Genomic DNA, 11,056 nt, shown 5'->3' on the forward strand with positions numbered 1-11,056 from the left:
TCTCTCTCTCTTTGTTTTGTGTGTGATCCCCTTTTATCAATGGGTTTCACCCAACTTCCTCGACACCGCGGCCACAAATTTTTCACAAATAATAATGTCTTGACGCTTAGACCAAAGTGCCCCCACACAGATTTAGCACAACTAATAAGAGTTCCTGACCTCCATCAGGTACTATCCCATTTGTTAACAACATAACCCGGATGATTCCCCAGTGGGGTAAGTCCAGTGATTCAATCCGATTGATCGATAGCCTGAGATGAGGTGCCGAGCGTTCTTATACCCGACTCCATTTCATTAATAGTCCATTTGCCAAAATGAGTAACCTTTGAATGTTATATAGTACAAGGTTTCTTGATAGATTTGCTATCCTAAGGTGTTTTTTAGGTTTTTCAACTTGGTTGTCCTCATGACAACTTTGGGCAACTCGTGTTAAATGTAAATAATGGCCGCCATTACTATAAAATCTAGTTTCTTCTATATCTTTGTTTCTATACATGATAATATAAATAGTAAAGTGTCTATACCTATGTTTTTAAGGTCAAGGAACATGATAAACTCATTAAGTATTTTGTTGCAGGTATATATTATGCCTAAATGTAATATGGGAGACCTTCGATGAGGGTATTATCGACCTGCGTTTATTATCGTCCAATCAGTCGTAACATAATTTTTCTATAAAGTATATAATAGCTGTCAAAAGAAGAAAAAACTTTTGAGGCCTTTATTTGATATTGTTTGATTTCATTAATATTTTGATAGGTGACGATAATACATGCCAGATGTTAAGCTGACGATAATACCCTTCTTTACGGTACCCAAACGTGTAAGTGAACAGCTAATTTGCGTAAAAGATATGGTCAAAACTTCACCCAAGACAATTCATACACTTTCATTATTGTAAAATTGTAGTACTCACAGTCAAGGCAGCTCTATTTATTATTAGCCATTACGCATGAATTCTATTGTACCATTACATAAAAATTACATGTGACAATGCTAGAAGCTTATGCCAACCTGTCCATTGATATGCAGCTGTACATGGTGGCTCAGCAGATCAAGTGGTGGGAATCAGAAAGGTTCAGAGATGTTATACTTCGTCCAGGAGCAATGCACATAATCATGTCGTTCTTGGGATGCATACGGACACTAATGAAGGGAACAGGTCTTGATGTTCTAGTTGGAGCAGCGTTTGGACATCTTACAGGAATTATGAGTGGAAAGGCATGGGTGAGGGTTATGAGAGCATTCCGCATGGTAACAGTTGTCCTGCTGCAGCACCTTTTCCAAGATGGTGAAAAGAACTTTGATGAAATATCTGCACACATGGAGGAAGCACGGCAGCATCCAACAGGCAAGCACTGGGTGGATAATCTCATAAAGCCAACACTGCTTGCACATCAGTTTCTTCGTGCAGAGAGGGAAGGCGACTGGTTATTTCAACAACTATGCTTGGAGAGAAGGTTGCCTTACTTCTTCAGTGCAGGTAACTTCCATTATACCAGATATATCTCCTGGCATTTGCTGGAGATGCGCAGCCTACCAGATGATGTCAAGACAGACCTAATTGCTGGAGTACAGTCTGTCGTTATCATGAAGGTGTTTGGAACTCTGTGTCAAGTGATCAGTTTGGTGAACAAACTGCTAACAAAATAGGAAAAGGTGGTATGAGAGGTATGACACTGTCACCTGAGCTAATTACTGGATGGATAGATTCATTCCCTATCTCTGCCTACTTCTCAGATGCCATGGAAAACTTGTACATGGGCCAAGTCTGCAATGCAATAGCACCAATAAAGCACAAAGAGGAAGGCGAAAAGAGGCAAAAGCTTGATGCTGATGATCGTGAGAGAATTGCTGCAGAACTAGTAAACATTCCCACCCACTGAAAAGTGAGAGTGATGTCCTGTATAACATTGGCAATAGCCAAGTTGCCCCAAATGAAGTCAATGTTAAAGATGCATTATTAATTGGAGAGAAGATGATCGCTTCATTTCGTGATTCACTACCATCTGGATTTCATGCAAAACTTTCCAGTCCCGTTAAGACAATGGAACGGCTAAAGCATGGCATCATAGTTGGTAACAAGACTGTCTTTGACATGGAAGCCCTATTCCTTCACCTGCTTATGATAGGTCAACAGCATCAGCTGCAGTTAGAAAATATCTTTGAGTATGAGTTGTGTGCTGTCCCTTCCTCACTCATTGATGAGTATGGCTGTTTGCGAAAGGGCACCAAAGCTGTACTTGCTAGACGTCTTGGTGTGCTACAGCAAAGCCCAGTGCCTCCAAGCATCATTTTAGTGGATGCACAACAGCTGCTCTATCACATTACATGGCCTCATGGTGCTGATGCATCTATCCTTGTTGAGAGTATTAAGCACAGTCTCTTGTTACACTCTCTTGATAATGACAAGGTGCTAGTCTTTGATAAGTATCATGATCTGTCAGCCAAAGACCATGAGAGAATGCGACGTGGTGATGAGGGTACCACCAACTACAACCTGACTATCAGTAGTCTACTCCCAAACAGAGATACTATTATGAAGAATAAACGAAACATAAAGCAACTGTTACGGGCACTATCCTCTTTCAACATGGGAGATAAAATAACGTTAGAAAGTCAAGAAGACTGTCTCTTTTCACATGATGAGGCTGATGTGACAATGATTGCATACTTATTGATGGCAGCTGAGTGTCACAGGGTAGTAAGAATCCACAGTGGTGATACTGATGTCCTAGTACTGCTGGTTTACTGGGTTTGGAAAACTCAGCTACAACATACATGTAAAGTTCAGATGGAACGTTGGAATGGCGATATGGTAGACATCAATGCAACCTGTGAGAAGCTAGGTCCCAAGTGTTTGCAGCTATTGGGAATGCATGCGCTAAGTGGTTGTGACACTGTGTCTTACCCTTTTAACAAAGGAAAAGTCAGAGCTCTAAATGTCTTGCAGGCAGAATATTTCCCAGGATTATCTGAGATACTTGGAGAGATAGATGCCTCAGAAAATTACCTGTTGCAAACAGGCCAAAAGTTCTTCACAGCACTATATGGCCAGCCTCCAGGCACCTAATGAATGCAGCTCGCCACAGGATATGTTCAAGAAAGAAAGGAAAATCAGTGTGCATTATGGCCCTGCCTCCTACAGATGCCAGTTTACTGCTCTATGTACAGTGGGCACAACTCCAAATGATATTATGGATGGAAAGCAGCTGATCAGTAAGGCCCTTCAACAGTGGACATCAGCAAGTTCGGATGGCAGGTGAAGGATGGCGTCCCAACATCGGCATTTGCTTCTGATTCTCCAGGTCCTCCTGGCCTAATTGCTGTTCTTAGTTGTGGTTGCAAAGCAGTGGACAAGGCCTGCAGCTCTGCGGCCTGCTCCAGTCAAAAGAGCCAGTTGCCCTGCACTATTTATTGTAAATGTGGAGGCACAGATGGATGCAACAATCCATTCACAGTCACTGGTCAAGTGAATGAAAATGACAGTGACTGTTCTGAGGATGAGTTGGACAACAATTAGCTTGTATTTTCCCTTTACGCAACTAAACACATAATTTTTCTATTATTATTAGGAGAACATATATGTACATGATGCAAGGAGCTGTCTACCTTGGCATTTAAAAATACACACAAAAACATAAAAAAGTATACCTTAGTTTTACCAGACCACTGAGCTGATTAACAGTTCTCCTAGGGCTGGCCCGAAGAATTAGACTTATTTAACGTGGCTAAGAACCAATTGGTTACTTAGCAACGGGACCTACAGCTTATTGTGGAATCCGAACCACATTACGAAGAGAAATGAATTTCTATCACCAGAAATAAATTCCTCTAACTTTACATAAGTTTAACTTGTAAGAACAGTTTGCAATAATAAATAGTATGTCGAATTTCATGTATTGTTGTAAGATTTTTATAACTTTATTTGTCATAATGTCTGTACAAATAAAACTGCACATGTTATGGCTGTTTTTGTGACATAATATTAATCCTTGACCATGAAAGCATGGGTATAGTCATCCCATATGACATATTATCTTGCAAATTTACAGTGATATTGAAAAAAATTGAATTTTATATAATGGCGACGAAGATTTGCATATTTCAGGATTTGCCCAAAGTTGTCAAGAGGACAACCCAGTTAAAATACTTCAGAAAAACCAGGATATTAAATATATACCGTAATACCTTGTACTATAACAGATTCATAGGTCCCCAGTGGAAATCATAAGTGGAAAATGGACTATAACGGCTTTCCACCTTCTCTATTTGAGTCAGCTGACTTTTCCCGCCCTTGTCTTACGCTAAGAAAAGACTAGGTTATAGAAGAGATTTCTCCTTCTCTTATTGTTTATGACAACCACTAATGAAGACATATTTCTTTTTCTTGACGTAATTTCAAAACCAAATATTTGATGTGTTAGTAATCATTTCTATATGCAGACTACATTTTCCCAGTTGACTCTTTCTGGGATATTTTACATTTAAAAACATCATCGCACAGCTAAGTCATCGTGGTATTTGCTAAGAAACTGCCCTCCCTAAATCCGCTCCAAAGAAATTCATCAGAATTGGACAAATAATGATATTACAAATAATAATTTCAGTAAATACGTAAATAGATTTGACCATTCTCTTGCGTTTTACTCTCTTAAAATGCTTCACACAAACCCTCTCTTAGCATAGCCCCCACCTCCAGAAGACTTCACCGGGTACCCCTGGCTTCTTACCCTATCAACGTGTAGAGAGAGAGAGAGAGAGAGAGAGAGAGAGAGAGAGAGAGATTGTATAAAATCATTTCGTGAAGACCTGGCAGCTTTTCCTTTTAATTTTTTACCATCTTTGATAAAGTCTCCACGACTTTCGAAGGAGGTTTGAACAAGCATACTAAGTCGCCAAGGCTGATTTTTAATACTTTTTTTTAAAGCCGGTCGCAATCCGAAAAAAAAGTGCAAATTACATTCAACAAACACACTAGCCAACTTACTGCGATCATGATCATATAATTATCCTTACGGATACGAAAGCGTACTTCCCAACATTTCTGAAGTAAAGTATAATAAAAGTGGTGATGAAGCATATTTTCCCATTTGCAATACAGGACCTTTCATGGCATTTTTGTCTTTGTTCCCGAATTCTTAACACACATTTTTGTTTTTCATTTATTTTGTACACGCTGTCGTCTCTCCTTCAGTCATGTAACAGTATAATTGTATTAAGATCAGGTTCACGGGCTTAACAGTATAAAAACACTTTTCTGTAGGTCTTGCTTACGACTGTATATGGCTTTCTCTTATTATGCAATACAACTCTCAGCTCGTTCTACGCCTGTTTTCTCGTAACTATTCAGCAAAGTTACATCCAGAAAACATAAAAATATTCTTTCATAAATTTGTTCACCTATCCAATTATCACTGGTAAATTTACCTGTCTGCCTTATGCCTTATCTCCCAAACACACACACACACACACACACACACACACACGCACGGGTGCGAGCGAGTACGAGCGTGAATGCAAATGCTTGCATGACATACACGCATGAACGTTTTACAAGAAACTAAACTACTATACGCGCTACGCGTAAACCGGGATGAATGAAATACACAGAGAAGTAGACAAAATAACAAATTAGTCGGGTAAAAAGAATTTCCCATGAAGTTACTGATTTTATTTCGATTTGGTGTTTGAGAAGTAAACCAGAAAGTGTGGCTATCAGGCCACACAAGAATGCGCAAGAAATGTGCGCAGTGAGACACATTTGCCGGGACTGCCGAGTTACTTAAGTTTCGACAAATTATTCTGATTCAGAATGTCGTAGTCACTTTGAACGGGTTATTTTTTAAGCCCTCCGTGTTATTTATGTTTTGACAATTTGGCACATATCGGTGATGCTGCTGTCAGGAAAGGAATGCGAAGTCAAAGCATTTTCTGTCAGGTTACCGATTTTCGCTAACGAATGCTGTCTCGCGGACAAAAATATCTATCCAAGATGTGTAGCGACCACAGAAAACGGTCTAATGCGTCATTGCGTCCGTTTTCTACAGTGGTGACTAACAGGTACTGCATTGTATTTCAAAAAGAACGTTCTTTTCATACAGCAATGTGATCAGTCTGTTATTATGAATTTAAGTGTTGTAACAGTTAAGTGCAAGTCACGGACGTAATTTAATATTGATCACTGTAATGATGATGAGAATAACATTCAACACAAACAATTTGCAAGAATTGCACCTTCCGTAATACGCAGGGTTAAATACAATCAGTTATAAAAATTATTTAAATTTTTCATGATGCAGTATTATTCGTATTTATGAGAACAGCAACCCTTGCAACAATACCGTCTATAATGCAATGAAAATTTAGCAGTAATTTCACTCATATTTTTTCCCTCATAAAACCAAAGTATCCCAGTTAGAATAGATAAACAATAATGCAGCAGCAATAACAACAATCATGATGACTGCCCCAACACCCACCCACCCCACCACAAAATAAAAAAGAACTAAATAAATAGATAAAAAACGCCCACACACACACACACACACACACAAGCACTATGATTCCTGACAAGAATAAGACCATAACAACGACGCCTAAACTACCGAAGCCCATTTTCCTGACCTAACCTCAAGCTAGGTTATTTTCTCAGCTGCGTTTAGGTCTATGCCAGGTCTTAGATGTTGCCGACTCCGAATTTAAAGTAAGACCTGCAAGTACAGTCGAGGCAACCGGCGCGTGTGCGCGAAAAAGTCTGCGATCGATCGAATAAAGCCCTTTGATATTCATGAGGCCATTTCCTCGGGGATGTTTTTAAAGAATTCGTCGCTAACACAGAAATTATTTGCGGACGCTTGCATCGGTGTATGGGATTATTAGAACGTTTTCCAGTGTATGAATGGGGGTTGATTTTGAACTTTTGATAGTGTATAATCAGGATTTCTTAGTTTTTCTTCGTATAAATGTCTGACTAACAACGTTTTCATGTGTGTCAATGACTGGCTCTGTTTTAAAGATTTAATTGAGTATGAAAAACGCCCTTACTGAGGGCCAAGGTAAACTACCTTCCTTAAAATTTGTACATTTTACGTGTTTCTTATGCAATAATGGATCAAACATATTTCTCCCTTAGCCGATATTCATGTTCTTGCAAAAGCTTTCTTTCATAAGCCGGATTCAACAATATTTCTCAATTTAGTACATTACTGGAATGAATTATCTTTTTAGACCTGTGCAGTGAATGTCGTGATTGTTTGCACAAGTACGAACGGAAATTGCACTGTCCTTCGCTGCGTATTTTATAAAATTGCTGTTCTCTTCTCTCTTCCGAAGATTTTCCCGGTTGACCAGTATGAAAGTTGCCACATTACTTACATTACATAAGATCTGATATACACATCGTTTAGTAATTGCCGGGGGAGTTCTTGATACTGGATTGTTTCTTGTATTATTGTTCTTAATGTTGATTAATTGCTGCATTAATTCCAAAGTTCTTGGGATGAGGAATATCTTTGAGATTGTTGCTATATGGTAGCACAAGCATGTTTGTTTTTATGTTGTAAGTTACCCGGTTTTTATCATAAAAAGTTTTATTTACTTGATTGTATTCCTAATTATATCTATTTCATCATTAGTATATAGCCAAGGCTACATATACGTAATAGTCTCAAAGACATGCATGTGTAAACAGATTTCTTTACTTTATTGCTTTGTCCAGGATCACAATAAACATAGGCAGAAATATTGGTACGTTTTCTGTACATGCTATGTTTAAACCTATTACTTCTGTTTATTAGGCTGTCCAAAATGGGTAGGCAATCGTCATTTTCCATTTCCACAGTGAATATTATGGAGGGACCAGCTCATTTAATTTGTTTGATACTACTTTAAAAAAATTCTATAGACAAGTTGCTTAAGAATGGAGATAAAGGGTTACCCATAACCATACCAAAAATTTTGAGAGATATTTTCCACTGAATTAAAATGTCCATACTTTTACATAATTGTAATCAACTTTATTAAACTGATCTTGGAAACTGGAGTATCCAGTTGTCTGCTCTCTGAGGTATCAAACAAAATTCTAAATTTCAGCAATAGGTAACCTTGTGAACAAAGATTCCTCGTTAGAACTCACAACCTTCGACTCATTAAAGATTTGTGTATTATTTAACTCTCCAGTAGGGGGTAGAGCCGTCCGTGTACCTCACGGGGTGCTCTGCAGGCATACTTAAGGTTCTTTGCAGCGTCCCTACGGCCTCTAGCTGCAACCTCTTTCATTCCTTTTTACGATACCTCCTTTTATATTCTTTTTCTTTCATCTTACTTTCCACCCTCTCCTAACAATTGTTAAAACATTATTTTCAGCGCCGAATGACCTCACAGGTCCTAGCGTTTGGCCTAAATTTTATATTTCAGTTCCAAATTGTTTAGCTTGTGAATCTAGTCTACACTGATTTTTGTGCTGGCATCAGAAATAGTGCCAACCACCGGGTTAAGAACAGCAACAAGGTATTTTGCTAAACTTTATAAAGAGGAACCAGTGGAGCTAATAATTGGCCTAGTAAGAAAATTCGTTGTGTGCGTTTTATTGCTCCATAGAAATACGGTAACGATGATGAAATTACACTGAACCTTTTTATTAGATTTTTATTTCTTTTAATCATTTTTTAAATATTTTCTTCTTCATATTACTGCTCACAGTGCCTGTGAGTATGAATATTTGCCAAGAAATGTATGAACTTGATAAATTTCTTTTATATGAAATATGTAAAAATTTAGATTCTGGAGTGAGCCCGCCCGCACTAGCAAACAAGATTTGTGAATGGAACACTGACCTCAACATTAATGATTTTACGCTCCTCACTCTTTTTCTTTTCACTTATCAGGTGGGAATATATTTTCCAAACACATATATGTTCGTTTGTACTTTCACTTTAGCGTTTAAATTACAAATGTCTATCATTATTTATCAGTCCCCTTGACGTTATTTTAGAAAAGTTAAGGTGAAACAAGTCATTTTCAGTTTTTCTCTGTATATATTATATATATATATATATATATATATATATATATATATATATGGGATATATATTTATCCAAACTTCCTCTTAATTCTTCCTAATGAATACCATATTCTTGAAGTTCAATTTCAAACCAATGGCCCCTGTGGGCTTGTTTCATATGAACAGGTTTCATTTACTGAATAATAATAATAATAATAATAATAATAATAATAATAATAAAATTACAAAATAATAATAAATATATATATATTTATATATGTCTGTATTTCCTTGACGTCCTATTCTTCCTAATGAATAAGTTCTTTGGAAGCTTCAAAAACCAATGGCCCCTGTGGGCTTGTTTCATATGAACAGGTTTCATTTACTGAATTTTAATAATAATATATAATAATAATAATAATAATAATAATATAATAATATAATAATAATAATAATAATAATAATAATAATAATAATAATAACAAATATATATATATATATATATATATATGTATGTCTGTATTTCACTTTACTTCCTCTTAATTCTTCCTAATGAATACCATATTCTTTGGAAGCTTCAATTTCAAACCAATGGCCCCTGTGGGCTTGTTTCATATGAACAGGTTTCATTTACTGAATAATAATAATAATAATAATAATAATAATAATAATAATAATAATAATAATAATAATAATAATAATATATATATATATATATATATATATATATATATATATATATATATATATATATATATATATTTACATACTTATATCGAAGCCATCCGCCATTTGTGTTAACCTATACGAGCCAAATAATTCCACATACCAATTTTTTGTGCGACAGGCGCAACCAAGTCCCAGAACTTGAATTCCACTGCAAAAAGAATAACAAAGAATAACACTAACATACCTTTACAGCTAGTTCCCTTCTGTTTCTTTAAAATTACTATTTTTTTATTTTTCTTTATTTTTTGAGCGTTGGAAACTAAAGTGGTTGGATTCCCATCGTCATTATGTCTTTAGGCGAGAGTTAAATAGACAAAGAGTATGAGATCGAATACCGATAAACCAAAGATGAAATGCAACAGACAAAACATAAAATCAAAAGTAACAGAATAACAACAGATAACAAACTGCAGCAAAAGAACGGGCACCAGAAAGCGCAGAAGAAGGGCAGCGAACACAACAAAACGAAAGCAGTGCTGCGTCAGGTAGGCATAGAGCAACTTGAGGAGGTCGAGACGAAAGAGAAAAAGCGGACAGATTGGAGACTGGAGCAGCTACTCAGCTGCAAGTTCTTCTTCACCTCTTTCCCCTTTTTCTTCGCCGTTTTTGCATTTAGTTTCGAAAGACTTATATCTATAGCTGGTAATCACAACTTCAAATCTCTATCTATCTACCCATTATCTATCTGTCTATCTATATATATGCATACATAGGCTACTGTACATTTCACTACTTCTACGGGTAACTTTCAAATGATTCCAGTACAAGCTAGCATAATCGTTACTATATTTATGTAAAATGAAGAAGGCAACGATAGATAACAAGATTTTGTATTTAGGAGTACTAATATATCCATCAGACGTTACAGTGAATTTTCCCATTATCTGAGAAAGATGGTGAGGCTGACAACCTTGTATCCATCTCCACCCAAGGCCAGAAGTGCCGAACTTGGATTCTTAGGAACACAGAACTTACAGCAATCACATGAGATGGAAAAGTAAGAACTTCTGGGCCGATGGCATTAAACTTTAAGGTATTAACGGTTGATACAATTTTGGTTGGTTCTATAGAACATTTGTTTGCAGCAGTTTAACTGTGGATAATGATTATCGACACTAAAAAAAAAAAGTATAAAATGCGCCGAAGTTTCTTCGGCGCAATCGAGTTTTCTGTACAGTGGATAATGCTGTATGAAACTCTCAGCCACGGTCCACGAAACTTTCAGCCGCGGCCCATGAAACTTTCAGCCACGGCCGGTGGTGGCCTGTGTTGTTGGCACCTATAGCGGTGCCAGACGCACGTTCATGGCTAAATTTAACCTT

Source organism: Macrobrachium rosenbergii, chromosome 12, assembly GCF_040412425.1.
Source record: "Macrobrachium rosenbergii isolate ZJJX-2024 chromosome 12, ASM4041242v1, whole genome shotgun sequence".
In the NCBI taxonomy this organism is placed as follows: Eukaryota; Metazoa; Arthropoda; class Malacostraca; order Decapoda; family Palaemonidae; genus Macrobrachium; species Macrobrachium rosenbergii.